A 20,625-nucleotide genomic window follows, 5' to 3' on the forward strand; every position below is an offset into this window, starting at 1 on the left:
AGATCCTCAAAATACCATGCCAGGGATCTGAAGCTCTGTGCATGACAAATGCTCCTCTGTGGAGCTTTTGATGTGATGTCAAGCCACGCTCTGGAGACACTACACTGTGGATCTTTGATATTGCACACCATGACAATGTCTCCTTCGTAGCTGTCACCGCCACTGACTCAGGGTGTGCTGTTAGTACTGTCAGTGCTCCAGGAAACGTAACGTACCTGGGGTGTGTTAGGACCTGCTTGTGAAAAGACATACGGTGCCTGTAGTATAATCAATAATCAACTGTGAATTTCTTAATCACTGCGAAGAAAATGATGCAATGTCATTAAGTCTACCTGCATAACCCAGGAGAATATGTGCATAATTACCAATAATGACTTAGATCTCAGTACAGGACCAGGGCTTACCCAGGAAAACTGGTATTTTTCAACCCAAATGCTGCAGGGCAAAATGTGCTTCAGAAGGAAATGACAACTTCCTGAATTAAAACTTGCAAAATTTGTCCTTATTTTTCCCTTTTCACTCCTTCATTACCATTGTAAAGATCAAATTGCATAACATCCACTAACGTGTTGCTCATTCAAAGTCTTTGAGTCAGCATGGTTGAAGCCAAGACTGCAGTACTTGTCTCTCCATAGCACTTTAAATTAGGAATTGCCTCTCACTAGGAAAAAGCCATTTGTTTTTATAAATACGTGACTGAAATACCTTGCAATACACAGAGCTCTCCAACAAGTGGCACTATTAAGACTATTCAAGTTACAAGATTGATATGCAAATAAGATCTCAGAAAGGGATGTTGGGACATGTTTTACAATATTGGATTCACTTTAAAATCTTTTAAATTTACATATGAAATATGATTGAAATATATATTCATAATTCAGCTACTCTGGAAAGTTTTGTGTTATCCAAAAAGGAACCACTGAAAAAGTAGGTCAAGTGCTATAGCAGGCAGTCCTCCTGAAAGAGATGAAGTCATGGCAGTGTGGAGAAACCTCCTAATTAATATGTTAGTAAAGGTGACATGCAACCAGGAAATTTGTCCATAGCTCTGAGCCAACACATGTTGTTGAATGTGTGGATGCAGCCTTTTCTGGAGGATGAATTGCAGCATTCATGGCAAGTTATCTCTTAAAGTATTTTTGGGTCAACTTCCAAATTGTACCTCTTCACATTCATTCTTACCTTATTTTGTTGTTATTGCTTGACAAATTGGGTATCGAGACACCATACATGATGCCTCTTCAAATAGCTCATATTTGTTTGGAATATATGTTTGGCTGCACTGCAACAAAAATGGTCCAGAATTAGTTACATATACAAAGATTTAGGCATGAAGATAGTTGATTGCAATGGAAACAGTATCAGACCAGATTTGTTGCTGGAATATAAACAGTTTGGGAATGAATTGGAAAGCCAAGGCATTAAAATGTAAAATATGTGATATAAAAATAGCATTTTTAAACAGTAGGCTTCATTTGGTTAGTATAATATTCCTTTTGGTGAGTATAATATTCCTTCTGTATTTGGAAAATAACTCTCAGCTTTTCTTCAGTTTTCTACTGTTATATGGAGATACAACAGCCATAACAAAATCATGATCTGAGTGACTTATGGGAATGTGAACTCTGCCTTGAATTATGAGTTGATCACAAAATGATTAATAGCATTTGGGTACCAAAAGCTGCATAGAGCTACTTGGTGAGTTTTCAAAAAGCCTCTGTGCAGAGCCCCTGCTTAGCTCTACCTTCTTTCACTCTGTGCTGATATCTCTGTCCTGCACAAGCATGACCTGATTCACACTGAAGCCACTGCAAATTTTGTCACAGCATAGATTGAATAATAAAACCCAAAAGGGACATTCTCACATTACTCCTCCTTTTAGCCAAATAGTAGCATTCATTCTAAAACATCAGCCAGTAAGATAAATGGCAATTACTGTGCTATGGGCAGAGCATACACGGCGTGCTTTGTTTCCAGTTTGGATGGCTTTGACTACCTGGAGCCATATCTCCTGTAGTGTGCTGTAAATAACAGAATATGTGCACTTTGAATGCAGTGACATAACGGGCACGTAGCGTGCTAACTAAAGCATTACAAATGCTGCATGGCTTATTTTTATCTCTCTCTCCTTCTCATTATAGTATTTTTATCTCTCATGCCAATACAAAATTATTTTTGTGTCTCAGGGAAAAACAAGGCAACACGAAAACTCAGCCTTACTAGTGTAACAAACATGATGAGTCTCCTTACGCCCTGTGGGACTTTTCGCATGCTTAACAGCATATATGTCTGCAGAACCAGAACCTAAATGACACCGGTGAGCAAGGCTTCATATGAACATTACTTGGAAAGGGAAAGTGACGTTTATGAGACAAAATCTCCAGTGGGGTGCTATTCTGCAGCCACATGTAGCTAGGAAAAGTAGGGGCAAAATACTATAAGGAACTAAAGGCTTTCTATTTTACACAAGTGGACAATAGCACAAAATGCAAACTGGAGAGAATCACATTTTTGAGAAGTGACTATATGCTTGCCCAGAAATACAAAGAGTTGAATCTAGGTTGACAACATAGTTTTCCGTAGTTTAGCAGACTTCAAAAATGCAGGTAGCTGATGCAATTTCAGAAGACATCACTGAGAAAACTTCACCTGAATGGCTCCTCTCTAAAAGATACAGAAAACGCAGTATATCATCTGGCTGTAGTGAAAGGGGGAAACAGAGGATGAAAATGTACAACGAAAACTGACAAACGCAGAAAAATTAACAAACATGCACATGTTAATTACTGAACGTGCTTTTGTTAGCAGTAGGTCACCATCATTCTTTATTGACATTTACTGCAACTGCAATTTCTTTTTCAAGATCACTGACCCAGGAAAATGTAACCCTCTAGTTATCCAACGCCCTTTAATTAGAGATGTCTCCAGAGATAATCTCACTCACGGCCCCTATTGTGAATCATTTATTCTCCAACTTTCTTTTTTATCAGCTGTCTTTCATCTTTATGTTTTCCTGCCCAGGCCCGGCTGAGTAACTCGGGCTTGCAGAATGCGGCTTATTCATTTACCGGTTCTCCCAACTGCATTTCATGTCCATTGACATTTGGGGTCTCGCTCAGAAGCACTGCCTGCCGGCACCGGGATAATTTGCAGGAATCACAGCTTTCCACTTGGCAAAAGAAACCATGGCGCCAAGCCTCGGAGTGGGAAACGGGCTCGGATTCGGGTGCTTCACTTACTCACACACACTCACACACTCACACACACACACACACACTCACTCAGACACACACACACACACACACAGAGCCGAGAGGAGACGAAGAACAACCAGCGCTCCCGCGTCGGGAACACTTGGTCGGGGTTTTGTTTTTAAGTCCCGGGAGCGCTCACCTCCCCGTGCGATGCTCGGCACGGCTGACTCATGACTGCTGGGCGCTTGCGGTCGGCACTATAGAAGTAGGATGAGGTTTCTCCGGGGGGCGGAGCGCGCAAAATACCGCAGGCATCAACACCGAGGCAGCCCCGCTGGCAGCCAGGGGTGACCGGGGTGGGCGTTCTCTGCCCTGCCCGTCGCACCCTGCCCGGTGCCTCCCCACCGCCACAGCCGTCGTAGCGGGACCCCCTCAGGCCGCCCCCGCCACCATGGCGGCCCCTCGCGGCGGACTACGGCTCCCAGAGCCCCCCGCGGCCGCCGGCGCGAGCCCCGGCGCGGGGTCTGGCGGCACGCGCGCGCGCACGCACGCACCCCCCTCTCGCGCGCGGACATGCACACGCGCACACACACACACACACACACACACACACACACACACACACACAAACACGCTGCGCGAGAGGGAGCGAGCGCGCCCGTGCCGCGCATGCGCCGGCCGCTCGCGGAGGGGCGGGGCGGGCGGAGCGCCGGCGGCGGCGGCGCTATTCGCGGAGCGGCCGTACGCCGCTCCCCGTGCGTAGGGCCCGCGGCGGGCGTAGGCGCGGCGGCGGGCGCTGCGCCGTCGGCGTAGCGTTGTTGTGAATGGAGCGCGCGGCGGGGCGGGGAGGGTGACGTCAGCCTGCGAATGTCAACAATGTAGCGATTGAGGGGCGGGGGCGGCGCTGGGCCGGGGCGCGGGAGGCGGCGGCGGGCGGCAGAGCCGGGCGGCAGCAGCGGCCGCGGCAGCAGCAGCAGCAGCACAGCAGCGCCGCCTTCTCTCCTCCGCCTCCACCGGCCGGGCTGCCACCGCCGCCGGCCCCGGGTGCCGCTCCGGCAGCGACACAGCCGCCGCGGTGCTGCTCCCCCTCCCCCCCCGCCGCCCGCCCTCTCTCCACCCGCCCTCCCTCCGCTGCGGCTTTCTCTCCTCCTCCGGCCCCCCTGCCAGCCCTCCCCTCCTTCCCTCCCTTCCCCCTTTATTTTTCTCCGCAAGACTTTGGCTCTGGAAACAGCTGGTTCAAAGCAATCGCCATGTGATGATCGTCTGGGTCGGGTTTTTTTTTTTTCATTTGGGGGGGGGAGGGTGCAGGTTTCTGACCGCAGAGAAATACTAATAAGAATTTCCGAAACAACAGCAGCAGCAACAACAAGAGCAACCTCCCCCTTCCCCAAACCTCCTCAGCCGTAACAGCCCCCCCCACCCCCGGGCCCACTCCACCCCGCCCCACCGCCTCCCCCACCTCCCGCCCAGGCTGCAGCGAGAGGGGCGACCCCCGAAAGTTGCGCGGAGGCGAGGTGAGTGCGCCTGTTCCGCGGCTCGGCAGCCCCGCCGGGGAAGGGGAACGGGCGGGAGGGGGGCGAAGTTTGGGGGGAGGCTGGCCGTGCGGGGGGGCAGCGTGGCTTCTCGCCTCCTCCTCCCAAGCGCAGCAGCTGTTGCGCGGGGTCAGGCGGGGGGCTGCTCACCCCCGCCCCCGGAGCTCCGCGGGCTTTTGCAGGCGCGCTTAGCGCTTATTCCTTAAAGTGGGAAATACGCGCGTTGCGTAACGGGGAGTGCGCGGCGGGCGCCCAAGCCGCGCGTGTGTCCGTGCGCGCTCTCCCGCTCCCCTCCGCGCTGCCTCGCACGGGCGGGACCCCGGGCAGCCCCTCCGCCGAGCGCCGGCCCGGCGCCTCGCCCGGCCCCGCCGCCGCGGCCACCTGCAGCCTCCCGGGGCAGGCGGGCAGCTCGTCCCGCCGCGCCCCCCGCTGCCCCCGGTTCCGTGGGTTTGAGGAGGGATGCGAACTCCTGGTAGAGTTCCGAGGATCGTTAAGGCGCGGCGTGCGGGCAAGGCAGCGCGCCGCGGAGACGTCGGCTGTCATGAAAGAGGCTGAGTGTGAAACCGTGCCTCTCCTTTTGTGGAGCGGGCTATTTTGGTCATGCAGCGGGTGTCTTGCTTCAATCGCTTCAGTTGCCGTGAGATCATTGTGCCCTTGTTATTGAAGCTCCGGAGTAAACCCCGGGTTTCAGTCTTTACTGATAAACGTGAGGTAGGGACGACATCTGATTAGAAATACTCCTTAAGATGTTGGAAAGATTGGGAAATTACAGCGTTCCTGTTTGCTCCTGTTGAAGCCGTGTCAGTGTTTTCGTGATGAAAGCCCGTTTTCAGAGACTTTGGAACTGTCGCTAAACTTGTGCATATTTTAATTTTTTTCTTCTGAGGCTCGAGCTGAAAACAAGTTGGGTTTTTTTTTTGGTTTTTTTTTTTTTGAGCTGGGAATTGTCTGAGATTCTGCCGTAGCTAGTGGAATCTCTGCAATTTGGGGAGGGTGGTGATGCTTGGGTAAATTGACTTTTTCAGGTATGTAAATACTGAAATTTGAGATAATTGCTGAGATGAGATGGGTAGAATAAAACGATAAGGTGGTGTGTTAGGCTTTTGCTGCAACAGCCCCATAGACAACAGCTCTAAACCACTGTTCTAGGAGCTTTGCATCTGACAAATAAAAATAAAATTCCACCTTGCATGTGGGCTTGCTCTTCTAAAAGCCTCGTTGCCTCGTTGCCTTTTGTGTCCACCCGCCTGCCCCCTGTCACTGGGATCTGGGCAGCTGTGCAGCAAAATGGATCGGCGTTGTACTTCCCTGCCGTGTACTGAACCTGAGTTTTCACCATTGCTTTTCACATTTGGCCCTTCAGCTTCAAAGGCTGTTCTGAAGGTGCTCTACAAGGAATGGAAGGAAGCCGTGACTAATTGGAGAAGTAGAGAACTGAAAAATCAGGATCATAGGTCTAGTTTTCTTGTTAGTTTCCTCTGTAACGCCGGGCGAACCACTCAAACAGATGTACGCCAGCACACAGCTGCCAAGTGGACAAGAAAGGTCCCTAGTGATTTTGGAGATAGGGTGGTTCTCAGGATATTTAGGGATCTTTTGCAGAAATGCTATAGAGGAGCAGAGTGTGCAATGCTGGGCAACTCTGCTGTGAGACTTGAGGTCAGACAGATAAAATTTTTTTAAACTTTTACCATTGTGGAAAGTAGATGGGGAAGATGCATGCAGTGAATAGATGATTAATGCACATGCTGACAGATCTGTTAATCAACAGCAATTGTTTATGCTGAAGTGTCTCACACTGGGAAACAGTTCTAGGACAGGTACTCCTAATCTTTTTCTGACCCAGAGGCACATCTGGAGCATCTGTTGGTGCTAATGTGCATGCTGGCAGATTGCTCTGGTGATGTAGGGGGGGATGCCTTCCTCTCTTTTCCTCTTGGCTTTCAGTCATTCGTTTTGCAGCAAGAAAACATCGGCTGTTTGCTCTTTTGTGTTGGGGAGGAAGGGAAGTTAGGCATAAAACCTGAGTTTATGGGGAGATTTTGGTAAATCTTTGACATTAGAAAAGTCTTCAGATACTCAATGAAATAATAAAGTCTTCATAATATATAGCAATCTTACATATCTCTTTCTGCAAGTGCACAGTAAAAGACAAAGAGCTGAAAATAAAACCCTGTACAGATGATATGTAGCGTGGAATATGTGACAGAAGTTGCTTGCCTTTGCTTATTTTAAAACTTTTGTTGCTTGATTTTTCAGTCTGAACTGCCAGTTTTTCTTAATGAGGCTGCAGCGTAATTGCCTATTATTTTCTTTTAGGTTTTCTCTAAAGGTGTAGTGTAAAAAAAATCTTTTTTTTTTTTAAGAATAGAAATAGATGTTTTGTCACTGTGTGCCTGTGACATTTTTTTTTGGGTAGGGCTTCACATATGTACAGATAAAGAGACTTCTCAGACCATAGCAAAGAGAGGTTTATGGCACTAAGCTGAAAAATGAGATGTGTAACATTAATATATGCAAAGTAATCTTTTCAGTAGTAATAGCGTTTTTATGTAATAAACTTGGTAAAATTGAATAGTATTTATTATGTGACACGAACAGTGTCTCTTGTGGTTTTAATTTAGGTGGTATGAACATGGTTTATGTATTCAAATCAAAATGTGTATGCCTTTTTACTCAAAGGAATACTTTGTGAATGGCTTCTCAGTTTACGCTAAGAATGTACCTGCAGTGTTGAGCAGGTCTGACTTAGATTTGAAGGCATGCATGTTTCCTTCACCTCTGGGTCTGAATTTCCAGCTCAGTTCATTTTGGGTGTGATGCTTGTATATAAGGGTTTTCTGAGTTGAGCTGTTAGGGAAAATACACTAATCATTCCATTGATGTGCTGAAGAAAATTCAGGTTTAAACTTCATGGTTTCTCTGAGTTACTCCTGCTGCTTTCAGTGTTCCTGCGGACTACAGATGCTTTAAGAGAATGTATAGAGTGTTGTTCTGAGACTGCAGTTCTTTACTGATATTTGAGCAGATGCCCCAATGATTTTGTTGTAGTAGATGAATGGGCAGTAGAGTTCTTCTCCCAGTAACTCCTGAGGGATTTCCGGAGTAGTGCTCAAAGTACTCATTCAGGTTGTTACAAAAAACGGTCATCATTCCTTTAAATTCATCCAAAAGATACTAACCTTGGCAGCTGTCTGAATATTACACATTTACTTGAAGCTTGCATCAAGAAGATGTAGAATGTATGAATATAGCCAGCTGAGTTGCAATGTGCTCATCTTGCTTTTTGGATAGGCAGAAACATCTTTGTAGTGGATTGAAAAGAGCACTGCATACTATGCCACTCTTAGACTATGAATTACAATTTTAAAGCAGAAAGCAGGCAAGCAGAGGAATGTATACAAATGCTGCCTCTATGACCAGCAATGGACTTGCATCTTCTGAGTTACTAGAACTAATGATCAAAGAGCAACCTCATGCTCAGAACAGGCAAAAAAAAAAAAAAAAAAAAATAGGGAATAAGTTTGGGAAAGCCCTTATGCTAAAAGTTTACATGTGTGGCAGAACTTTGATCTGTCAAAAACTGGGCTCAGAAGACTCCTCTACTCGATTGTATTGATCTTCATGCAGAAGGAGCCACAGCAGCAATCTGAAGAACACCACCTGTGCTGCACTGGCATCTCAGCAGATCAATAGATGTGTCCCTGTTTAACTTGAAAAAGACTGTCTGTCAAAGCTTCTGATACAGTGAGGGCTGAGCTGCAGCTCCTGTGTGTAACCCCTCAGCCCTCACTGACTTCTGTGTCTGCTCCCCCTTTGCTGTTTACACCTGCTGGTGCAAACCTGCCCTCAGAGCCAGCTGGGACATTTCAGACTCAGTGCCCCAAAGGAGATGGAGAAGGAGGAGGTGGTGGTTGCAGGGGCAAGAGACATGGGGACCTGAGCTATGCCTTTTTCTTCTTTTTAGTTTGAAAGGTGTCCTAAAATGGTCAGATCCTGCCAGATTTATTCCTAAGACCTATCATTTGCATACAACTGTCTCTGCTCTCAGCTGAACAAGATGTTTGAAAAGCTATTAGGAACAAAACCAAGGGAATAAGGGAATTTCCAGTTTATCCCTAGTAAGAGTTGAAACAGAAGCCTGAAGCTTTTTTTTTTTTTTTTTTTTTTTTCCCTGAGTGTTGAAAACAAATCAGCTAGGCTGTGATGGGTAGATGGGGTTTGGTGCACAGGTTCAAAAGGAGTCTCCCCACTAAGAAAAACAGGAACTGTTTGCTGCCTGTCACCACGCAGGGCTTCTGGGCTGTGGAGCAGCAATTCAGTTTTTTGAAAAGAGGAAAAGCAGCTTAAATAAACAAAATGACCCTTGAGACTTAATCACTGCTACTTATTATAGCTGACATTCACTGAGGGCTTTTTAAAATTGTTTTGTTTTGTTTTTTCTTCTTCTTTCCTTAGCGATCACTTTAAAATTTAAACCTGAACTAGGAAAACAGGAACTGTAGGTGTAGAGGTGTTCCTTCACCCCGATTTGCATGCAGGCTGTTTTTTATTTAGCGGGTAGGTGTGTTCGGTGTGTGTGCGAGCAATTGAATATGTCAGCAGTTTCCTACGAGCCGCTCTTGCTGACTCACGTGTCTGGTGCAGCTTGGAGCTACCCTGGCTATAAACTATCCACAATAGGAGGCGCGGGCAGAGAGACCGGCAGTGCCGAGCCGCTGTTCAAAGGTTATTTTCGGTTCTCCGGTCACTGCTTTGCTGTGGTTTTCTTCCCCAGCAACATCAAAACACGCTGTCATTTTGCCAGGCTGCCATTCCTCTAAGTGCGGAGGGTAAAGTGGAAGTTCATTGTGCCGCTGCAGAGGTTGCGCTCCAAGTGCATTCTGATGCTAGTGATCAGCAAGCTAAACCTCTGGGCTTTAGGTGGTTTTGTCGCTGTTGTTTTTTATTTGTTTACATAGTTGTTTGGGGGGTTTTTTTTTTTTTTTTTTTTGTTTTTTTTTTTTTTTTTTTTTTTGTGACTGGGGTGTTACCAAAAAATCCCCATAGCACCATTCAGAATTTGGGTATGGCAAGTCTAACCTATGAATAGTGTTTTCCCTTTCCAAATGCAGACTGTGCTGTGGAGTCTACCTACCCTCCACCCTTTTTTATGGCATAAATCTTCTTTAAAGCCAGCAAGGAATTATGATTAAACTTTAAAAAACCTGGTTTAGCTGTCTTTAATTTTCAAAATTTTTCTGTTAGTCTCATTTTTACCTCCTGTGTGGCAATATCACTGGCTGCTAGCATGAAAGGGTTCCTTCATCTGCTCACGCTCTTGTACAACTGCTTCTTTATTTACAGACTCTAGTCTGATTACTCATAAGGATTCTAAAATGATAGCTGCTGCTGACTGATGATTTTTAACTGATCTTCTTGTTGTGGTTTTTGGGTTTTTTTCCTTCCCTCCTTGCTTCTTTCTTTCTTAGCTGATCACAAAAGCCTTTGCAGAAGTGGAGTGAATTAGCCATCTGCAGTTCTGGATTTACTATGAGGGAGTTTAGATTCGTAGTTGTCTTTTGTGCATTTTTCTTCTTCTTCTTGTGGAATGGGGTGAAAAATAAGCGGTCTTTGAAAGTGTGATAAAGAAAATCAGCTGCTATAGAACAGGGTTTAAAAACAAGGTGAGTTCATGTCACCTCTTTTGTTTTTAGTCAACTACTTTGACCAGTAATTAATAGAAAACCACACTGAGAGCTTTATAACACATGAAGAAAATGGGTGTTCTTGGTTTCTGCCAATACAAATGACTCATCAGTATCAGTAGGGTTTCTACTTCTAATAATAAAACTGTGGAAGACCTTTAAAACATGTGGTTTTCACCCCGACTCATAGTGAAAGGTTGGAAAATATTACTTTGAGTTTGGTTTTTTGTTTTTTTGGTTTTTTTTTTTTTTTTTTTTTTTTTTTTTTTTTTTTTTTAACTTATGGGAGATGTAGTGATTTGCTATGCAGCAGTGAAAGATCTTGTACCCTCCAAGGAAAACCCACTTATACCACTGCTTGCAGTGCAAAAGTCTTCCCCTCTCCTGTCTTCTTCTCAGTGTTTTGCATTTCACCATTGAGTATTGCCGATCCTTAGCCTCGCTGTCAGAGATGTGCATCTGGAAAATATAATGTATTTATGTCGACTGGGGGAGGACTTGGCACACTACCTCATCTTGCTGAGCTGGTGTTTTCTACCTCTCTTCCAGTCTGGTGAAGGAAGAGAGGGACAGTGAGACTGCTGAGTGACATGTATTGCTGTTTCAGCTAGGGGTCAGAGGATGCAGAAAGGAAGATAAACAGAAAATAGGAGTTGAAACATAAATGACAACTGTAGGATGTGTCTGTCACTACCTGGAAGGAAGCATGCATCTTCCAATACTAAAAGTGATACTGAAAAAAGTGCAAATCGGAAAGTGATCTGTTAAATTATTTTATGTTTCTCTCTCTCTCTTAAAAAGTAATAGGTTTGAGCCTTTGAGTTGTTTACCTTTTCGTAAAGATTCTGGGCTGTGTTCAATGCAGTGAAGCAACGTCTAAGCACATTCTTCTTTTTGTTCGAAAGTGTGCCTTGTAGATTGCGAGGTTATTTTGTTTCCATGTAAGCAGATCATGCCCTTCATGGTGTTACAGTGTATCAAATTTTAATTCTTCTTTTCAAGGTGTTGCACTTTGAATGGTAGTCCAATCAGTGACTCCTGATCTGCTGCATTAATATTTAGTGTTGCTATCTGTTTTCAAGTTGCCTGTGTTGTTACAAGGTTTAAGGGCTGTATATGAGGCAGAGCTAGTATTTTCTTCCCCTTAGAGTGAAAATTCCCACATTTATGAAGCCTCCATGTTTACTTTCTCTGTTGTTGCAATATTTATACAATATTTATATAGTAAGTTATTGCTTGCAAGGATATGATGGTTCTTTGTTCTTCTTATTCTATTAAAAGCAGAGTGTGTTTTTAACACTCAGAAAATCTAGACTTATCCCAGCTCCCTCATTGTCAGCGGGCATCTTTTACCACTAAATATTAATATATATTAATGTAGTTGGTTTTGGTTGTGCTGAAATACCTTGGATGTGTTTGTCAGTTTCTTGTGTAACCAGACTGTGGTGGACAATCTTTGTCTTGTAGCCTCTTACTGGGAGAAGTGCATTAAAAATAGAGGTGCAGAAGCCTGTGGAAATAAAACCTTGCAACATGTGGCAATCCAGTTGTTCGTTACATGGTAACAATAGGCAAGTTTTATTATTTTCAGACGGATATAGCATAAAAGGCTGAATTCCAACTTAAGGTATTTATTTAGGGACAATTCTTACTGAAGTTCACAGAAGAACAATTGATAAAGACCACAAAACAAGGTGTCAGTGGTCATTCAGAGTTCAAGAGGACACACGTTCAGCACTCTGAGTTCTTTAGAAAATCTTGCTATCAGAAGTGCTCTGAAGGTTGGATAATGGCAAATGAATAACGGGTCTAGAGCTCATTGATGTTTTGAGCTCTTGACTCTGAAGTGGGATTTGTGTCCAAAATCACAGGGCTAGACCTGTGAAGGGCAGCTGACAGTGTTGCTGCCAGATTTGGGGCTGTGATTCTGCTCAGCATCTCCTCTCCTTGCCTTTTCTTGCCTTGGCACCTGTCTCATCCCACAGTGGGCCAGCCCTGAGAACTAAATTGGCAGGAAATTACTCTATGTGTATGTCTTTGTGCATGTTAAGTTTGCTGTGGAGTCTGTCAAGCACCTGGATAATGCATCAAATTAAACAAAAACTTGTTAAAAGGCTTAGAGCTGGCCATGGGACATCTGGTCCCCGAAGTGCACTGACTGTCACTGCATCATGCCCCATCTCCTGAAGGTTGTTCTTGTCTTGCTCTGGCAATGTGGTGGCTCTGCAGAAAACCATTAGCAGCCTCTGCCTAGCCTAACCTGTAGCTTGGCAGTAGGTTCCCAGGCCATGAAAGGTTTGGGGTATTTATTTCCAGCTTGTATCTGAAATTGAAAAAAAGAGGAAAGCAGAACTCAATCAAACGAGTCTTCAGTGTTAACAAAATGGAGAAGCACTATCTCCTGCAAATATTCAAATACCTGAAAGAGGGTAGGTTTAAATTTGATGTTGGAAAGAATTTTTTACTGTGATGATGGTGAGACACTGGAACAGGCTGCCCAGAGAAGTTGTGGATGCCCCAAACCTGGAAGTGCTCAAGGCCAAGTTGGATGGAACTTAAAGCAACCTGGTCCACTGGAAGGCATCCCTACGCATGACAGGGGGTTTGGAACTAGATGATCCAGAAGGTCCTTCCAACCCAAACTATGCTGTGATTCTGTAACAACCATTCTAATTCCTACCTGATTCTGGCTTCTGGCCTCATGCAACCAGATCATGTTACCAATCTCCCAGATGTGATGAGCTCTTGAGAATTTTACATTTGAAGAGATGAGCAGACCTGGTGACTGTGGAGAATTTTTTGAACCATGTGGCTGCATTCCTAAACCCTCAGGTCTTCCGCAACCTTTTATCACTCTGGGGATGATGCTGAGCAATGTTGAGTAACAGGTTCAGCAGATGACCTGAGTGACTTAAATTTATTCAGATGAGGGAGTGAGTCTAACATCGTCCTTCAAAACAAGAGGGTGAAATTGAGAGCTGGTAGTGCCTTGTGCCACTGGGTGGGAGCAGGAGGTCCTGCTTGGCCATGTGCATTGGCTGTGCTGATTCAGCTTTTCAACCTAGTACACGTCAATTTACCATTTTCTTAACCCTGGCTAATTTTCCTAGGCAATTTGATGAGTAAGTCCACATGTCCAAAGAGCAGCAGAGCTAATTTGGGAAAGACAAGGGGGGGCAGTGGGTGTGCAAGTTGATGAGGGGCAAACCCAGATCTCCTAGATTTGCTGTGCATAGCTTTACCCCACCAGGCTGCTGGAGCTGGGTGGCTGTTGTTTGGGAGGGGGACGGCACTGCTGCCTCTTTCCTGTGTTCTTGAGCAGCACCCTAGGATGATTTTCTGCAAAGCTGAATGCTGGTCGTGCATTAGGCAAACTTTTCACCAGACCAGTAGCAAAAATGAAAATGGAACCTTTTGGTTAGGTCCTCTTCTTGAGCTGGGAAACCTAAATTCTGCTTCAGGTCAGCTTCAGGTGTCTGCTATGCCTGAGGTACTTCTGTGTGTTCTGTACCCTGCCAAGTGCTTGTGACTCAACTCAGCAATTTAACTTCATTTCCAATCCCTTAATTTGTTACTGTAACTTATTAAATGTGTACCAAGGGAAAGTGTGGAGCAGAGTTCTTACAGAAATCCAAATTAAGTGAGGCTGTGAAGTAATCATGGGGCATATCAGTAAACTAACCCCAAGGTAAAACTCATGGTAAATTATGAAATGTATGCATAGTTTGTCATAGCTGGAAATTCATGGGCAATGCAAATTTAAACACTTTGCAAGGAAATTTTTTTTGTCTTTTTCCCCTTCTTGGTCCTCTTCATTTGTCTTATTATTAGACTAAAAGTAGAGTCGTGATTCATTCAGTAATCTCTTTCTTGGACAGTTAGTCATCTGCCAATTTGTGTTAACTTTCCACTTTGTTCAGAAAGTGAGTAATGCTTAATGCACCAACCAGCAAATTCCAAGCTTAAAAAGCTGTGAGTATCATTCAGATAATCTCTGAACTTTCTCTAAAAAATTTTTACCATTTGGTAAGATCAAAGTAAAGGTCTGACATGCAGTGTTGTGCAGCTACAGTCCATTTGTTTTGTCTAGCCCCTGTTACTAAAGCAAAACACAGGGTTGCAAATGCAGTGCAGAAATACAAGCAACCCACATGTTATTTAGCCAGTGTAATGCTTCTTGTTTCTTCCCAAATACTACTTTCAAGGGGTAAATACTGCTTCCATAGTTCTTTTTCCCTCCCCAGACTGCCATGGTTTGTTAATTTCTATTGTTTCCTACCTCAACAAATTGTGATGCTATCAAGGCTAATTTAGTGAAAATAGCTTGCAAGGAAAGTAGTAATTGGTATTAGCTGCCTGCTACAAATATTTCTGGTGCTTTTAATGATGAGTTTTGGTAGAGAAAAAAATACTGTGCTGTTGAAGTGTTATCTATATAGAACTTATAGCTATGAAGTCTTTCTATAGCAGTGGGGTAGATATTTTGATTTCAAAGTGATGCCAGTTATTTCTGAAGATGAACATGGTACTTGATTGAATCACTTGAGAATTTAACAACTTTTTTCTTTCTTATGAAAACTGGAGTAGTGTAAAGAGCAACAAGGTCAGTAATGTCATAGGAGAACTTTATAGGACTAAAGTCTTTACAGTCTGCTCTAAAATAACATGAAAGAGCTGACTACTACACTCAGCAGCAAAGGAATTCAAAGTGTAGATGAGACTTGAGTGTTTTGGAGAGGGTGTGCATGTGCAGGAGGGTAGGGCAAGGTGGCAGTGATAAACATGAATGCCAGAAGTGGTTTGCTTGGCCCCACACATTTCCTTGTTCGTTCCCCAAGTGCCTGTTGTCCTTCCTCACCACTTGCAGTCTATTTCTTGCAGTGACATTGTCTTCTCTATGATTGTTCTTTGGTACAGGTGGTTTTAGGGTTTCCTGGTGCCACAGTTCTGTAAACAAACAATGCAAAAACTGATAGAGAGGAAAGAATAACCTTTGGTTATGGGGTCTGTAGTCTGCAGCATGATGGGGCCATAGCAGAATTCTATTGTGCACAGCTGTTGTCAGAATAAAAACATGATTTGGTCTTGAAGAAAAGGTTGAAGAAGATCCATTTCCCCAGACTGGATTCCTAGAATCCAATTCCATTCCATGTAAAAAAAAATCCTGGTAACCATGTTCCAGAGTGAAGAATTAGGGCTTCTGAAAGGTTTTCCCTTCCAGTCTTGCTTTGCACCTTGTCAAGTTTCAATAGTTTGGTGAAGCTTTGGACAAACAGCCATACCAGGAATGCTTATTTGATCACACTCCTTTGGGATTTGCCCCTCCTGGTTACCTGCACATTTTCCAGCATCAGCAGTGTTAGTTAATGCAATCCACCTTCCCCCCCTCACCTTCCGGGATGTCTATGCCCACACTAGCATTACTTGCATATTTCTGATTTAAACCTTCAGAGCACTGTGAAGAAGTTCCTTGCTAGTTTTGGGGTGAAGGTGGGGGTGGGCAGGCAGAGAAGAGCAAAGGCTGAGGTCGGTGGTGCGGCTCTCAGTTGAGTTTGGTGCACTCTGTGCATGTGTGACTCAAGCAATGGCTGATTCACCGCCTGAAGGTGGTTTGGGATTTGCTTGGTGTTTTTTTGTTTGTGAAGTAGTAGTCCACCCAGTGGTGAGTGCCCTTTTGTTGGATTATGAGTAAACCAGAACTGTGAGAAATGTCTTAGCTCCCAGCCTGTTGCTCCAAATGCTGGTCCAACAGACCGGGAGCACTGAACTGATGTTGGAAGAGATGGGCATCTGGCTTTCCAGGGACTCTGCAGGGTTTGAGGGATAGCTTAATCGATGGATTTGACACTTCAGGTTGCAGGTCACCTGGATGGGGCTGAGAAGGCTGTAGCATTTATAGCTGTACTTGGTAACACCTGGCACTGCTGCTTGCTTTAGTTAGTCAGAGATTGTGGGGTGAAGGAGGGATGACTAGGTGCCTGACATCTTGTATATGTTGAAGCCCATAAAAGGGGCACTGTTGACTGTTGCAAAGCTGAAATTGTATTCAGGGCATTTTTCCTGAATAATAGGTATCTATTTATGTGGTTTTGTCCCTTGCCCAACTTTCCTTTGTTACTTTACTGTAAAGTTTAGGCTATTGCCAGGAGTATGGGCCCCTGTTGCCATCATCCTGCACAGAGGGGTGCCCGAGGAGGCGCAGCCCAGCGAGGGATCTCCCAGGTATTTATGGAGGGGTGTCTCCTGCCCCAAGTCACTCTGCAGGTGTGCTGTGCAGTTGGTTAGAGAAACCGCAAGTTGAAGGGTTCGCTGGGGTGAAACAGTTTACAAATAGCTTTTCAGTGTTTGTTTTTATTTTTAACTCATTCTCCATGGGTCCCTCCCCCAGCATGTCTGCAAAAGTGAAATAGCTCAAAGAGAGAAGATCGTTGTTACAGAATAGGCAAAGCATCTCAAGAGTTTCCAGAGGACCTTTGGAAAGCGAGTTACTTTCCCTGGGTCTTTTTTCTGCTCCTTTCTTCTTTGGGGTTTACAGGGTTAAAACTTCTTTCTCTGTGGCTGCTGGATTTTTCAGGAGAATGTGGAGTGTCACATGATTTTTTCCCCCCCTCGGTTTAATTTTTTTTTTTTTTTCTTTCCCTTCAAGACTGGCCACTGACAAAAAGATACCTATAGCATTGTATTTGAAGCTGGTAGAGGCAGGGTGCCTTTCTGGCACCTGCAAGGAGAGCCCCCAAACCAAGTTGTGCTGCCCTGTCACCAGTTCCCAGTGTCCCCAGTACCATGGTCCCTATGGCCAGACATCTTCTCTCTGGCACTTGGTGTGTGTCCTTTTTGCCCTAATTTTAGGTTGTCACGGGGAAGTGATCTCAACCGTATAGCCTTATCCGAGCATGAGAGGAAATTTAGACATTTCTCTATTTTATTTTCCTAACCAACGTTCAATTGCTTATGGAAAATTCTGGTCAAAAAGGTAAAATTTATTTTCTGGGTGTTTAATCTCAAAACCACAGCTCCCTGTACCCAGGACACAATAGTGGTAATGCCATGCTTACAGCCTTTTTCCAGCACAGGGTAGGTGTGGGTAGGTGTGCATGCGGGGGAGAAAGGGAAAGGGCATGAATGCGATGGAGGGGTTCTCTTTTGCTCCTTGGGCTGCTTTTCTGGTTTGTTTTTTTAATTAAGAAATGAGAAGGTAATTCTGGCTTGCTCACAGATGAGGTTAATCATTGCAGAGAGACCCGATGCTGGTTCACCACGTATGTATTTTCACACATGTGTTGCTGGCTGCGTGCATACTTTGCGGCTGGCACAGCATAGCTGGAAAGTATGTGGGAGCATGTCTGCTTCCTCTGAGGCTGCTACAGGTGGTTGGGAGGGTTGGGGGGGAGGAGGAGATGCTGGAGGCAGGCGAGGTACGACACCCATTTCCTTTGGCGTGCGCTCCAAGCCTCTGCCTTGCCGGCAGCCAAGCGGCTGCGTGTCGCGCCCGCGGTACTTCATCTTTGCGCTTACTGGAGGTTTATGACTAAGGTTGTGGTTTAATATGCCCTTTTTAGGTATGCGAAGGGTTTAAAATTATCTAGTGTTGCGTTTCTTCTTTTTTCTTTCCCCCCCATGGCATTTTCTGCCTTTAAAAGTTTCCATAATTTTTAGCGGGCAAGAAGCATAAGTTCATTTCTAAAAGAGAAAAGAAAGTTTTCCCTGATTACTCATCAGCTAAAAGTATGCATTTTTGCCTTTCAAGGATCGCTTCTTGAGACTAAATAATTGGCTTGTAAGTTTTAAATACCTACAAACTGTTGGAGAGCCTTAAAACTAAATAAAAAGAAAGCTTAAATACCTGGAGTTTGTGAGGAAACACTCTCTCTTTAGATGAGATGCCTTTCTTCTGTAGCTGTACCCCACGAAGCTTGGTGTTAACATTTGCAAGTACAGATTTCTTCCTTGCAATTTTGAAGTCTTTACTTGAGGGCTTGTAATTTTCCTGAACTGTTCAGGTGCCTCTTAATGCCTTCAATACTTGTTGAATGTATTACAAGTGGCTTGTATTCCCTGACATTTCAGATGAAATGCTATAACCCAGCAAGCTACAGTGGATAAAATTGCATGTTCTAGGTTAGGAAGGAGGTGGAAATGGAAGGGAGCAGACCTACACATGCATACCTTGCTTGATGTAACACTTCTTTCTTAGCAGGTTGTGCTGCTTTTGTGCCTGTGGTTCCTTTTTTTTTCTCTCTCTCTTTTTTTTTTTAATGTCCTGAACTGCCATGGAGCAGGATATAGTTTACATGCTCCTCTTTTTTTTTTTTTTTATGAAGAAAAGTGTGGTTTTTGCATGAAGGTGCCTAGAATATTTGGCATCAGCTTGATTGACAGGAGCTCCAGATGCTCTGCTCCAGGGGAGCTTGAGCAAGTTGAACTGTCAGTTGTAGCTGTTAGATATCAGAGGTGCAGAGCAGTCTTTCTGATGTTTGTGCCACCTCCTATCTCCTTGTCAACTGAGATGGCTGCTGAAGGACCCAACAGTAGTTCTCCTCTGCATGTTTGACACTTTAGAAAATGTTGATATACAACCATTGTGGAAGCCTTAAGGCTTGATAAATTTTTGGAAAGGGAGTAAGTGCAGGGAATTCTGATGTTCCCCAAAGATCAATAAATCCATGCATCATTAAAAGATCGATGAATTATTAGCAAAGTCACACAGAATTAAACTGATTTAATTTGGGAGAAGGTGCTGAAAGTCTCATGGCAGCTTGGCTTTAGCTTAGCTCCTGCAGAAAGAGTGCTGATTTGGTGTCTTTTGTGTATGATTTGCTTTGGACTTCAGGTTGCCATTCTTTGTAACCCTGCAATCCACTTACCAAAATCCACATGTAGATCAGGTGTTCCAAGTGTCCTTCCGTGAGCGTTGCCAGAGCTCCAGGAGCAGCTCAAGTAGATGGTTCCAGTCCTCCACCAGAGGATTTGCTGCTAAGTGCTACCTGCCAGTGGTCCTGGGAGCTCAGCAATGTCTGTGGAATTAACCCAGCTCGGCGCTGCAGCGTGATGGATGGTCCCTGCACCAATGGACCACTCATGCCTCTCAGGTCATGCAGTCAGTGGGAATGGCCCCTGAATTGCTCATGAGGGAAAGATCATGATTTAAGAGCTGCGTGAAAAAAGGAACAAGATGAGGGAGGTTGAGTTGAAATAGTCATAAATGTTATGTGCAGCTGCCAGGCTGGAATTGTTGGATTAGAAAATGAGGGAGAAAAAGGTGCAAAGCCAAGAAGCATCTGAGAAAAAAATCAGGAATTGTACAAAGAGTAAAAATGAGAAGACAGTCAAAGTCCAATACTCTGTCACACTGGAAGGGAGACCCATAATTAAAACTCCTGTGTTAAAGTAGATAATGTAGGAACTACAACCACACACCTGTTCTAATTAGCTGCTTCTTAAGTATCCTCACTTCAAAATTAGCCCCCCAAAAAAGCTGCTTGCTTACAGGAAACCGCGTTTTTGACTAGAAGGTACAGTAAAAAGACAGGGTGGGGCATAAATGTGCTCTATGGCATAAAAGTCAAAGTCAAGGGTATGCTGCAGAGCTCTGTGTGTGAATCCATGGCACTTTTCTTTTTCAAAGAGTTCAGAAGGTATTGTGCTCTCAAGAATACCACACCAAGGCTTGAGCAGTTGAAAAAGGTGCTTAGCAGTTGCAGGGAGCTTTAAAACACTTGACTCCCTGAAATTACGCAAGCATAAATTCAGCACAGAGAGATTGCACACTGACCAGAGGCACAGCAAATACAGTTCTGATTTATTTTATTTTTTTAGCAGTCCTGCTGGTAGACGTAAATGAAGCAGATTGAGATCTCACCGTGGTTGCAAGCTGTGGCAGAAAAATTAGCACCACACTTTCCAATGGAAGCAGAACAAAAATGTAAAGTCTGCCAATTAAATTGGAAACAGCTCTTAATTTTCCCTCTCCTCCTCCTCCCCCAAAGGATGAATGGCTTACTCTTCTGGATGGAACTTTGTGTAATGACTCATAGTTTTATATGGATTAGTGTGAATATGTAGGTGAGGGAGATGCTGGTATCTAAGAAACTATAGTGTCTGGGAGAAGTGTCCTGGAACACGGAATAAATGAACATTTGATCTGTTTCTCATGCTGAATTAATGGAAACATAAATGTAGAGTATCTTCCTCCCTTTACTCCCTCTCCTT

The 20,625-nt window shown here is 44.5% G+C and overlaps 1 protein-coding gene across 1 annotated transcript in view; it reads left to right on the forward strand.

Annotated features, from left to right (window-relative positions):
• Positions 1 to 4,507: 4,507 nt before the first annotated feature.
• BACH2 (BTB domain and CNC homolog 2) overlaps positions 4,508 to 20,625 on the forward strand; it is a 180,548-nt gene continuing 164,430 nt past the window's right edge. Inside the window, exon 1 of the mRNA XM_053939311.1 lies at positions 4,508 to 4,711. The gene's annotated coding sequence lies outside the window, so the exon portion shown is untranslated. The remainder of the gene's footprint in view (positions 4,712 to 20,625) is intronic.

Source organism: Vidua chalybeata, chromosome 3 (genome assembly GCF_026979565.1).
Source record: "Vidua chalybeata isolate OUT-0048 chromosome 3, bVidCha1 merged haplotype, whole genome shotgun sequence".
NCBI classification, from domain to species: Eukaryota; Metazoa; Chordata; class Aves; order Passeriformes; family Viduidae; genus Vidua; species Vidua chalybeata.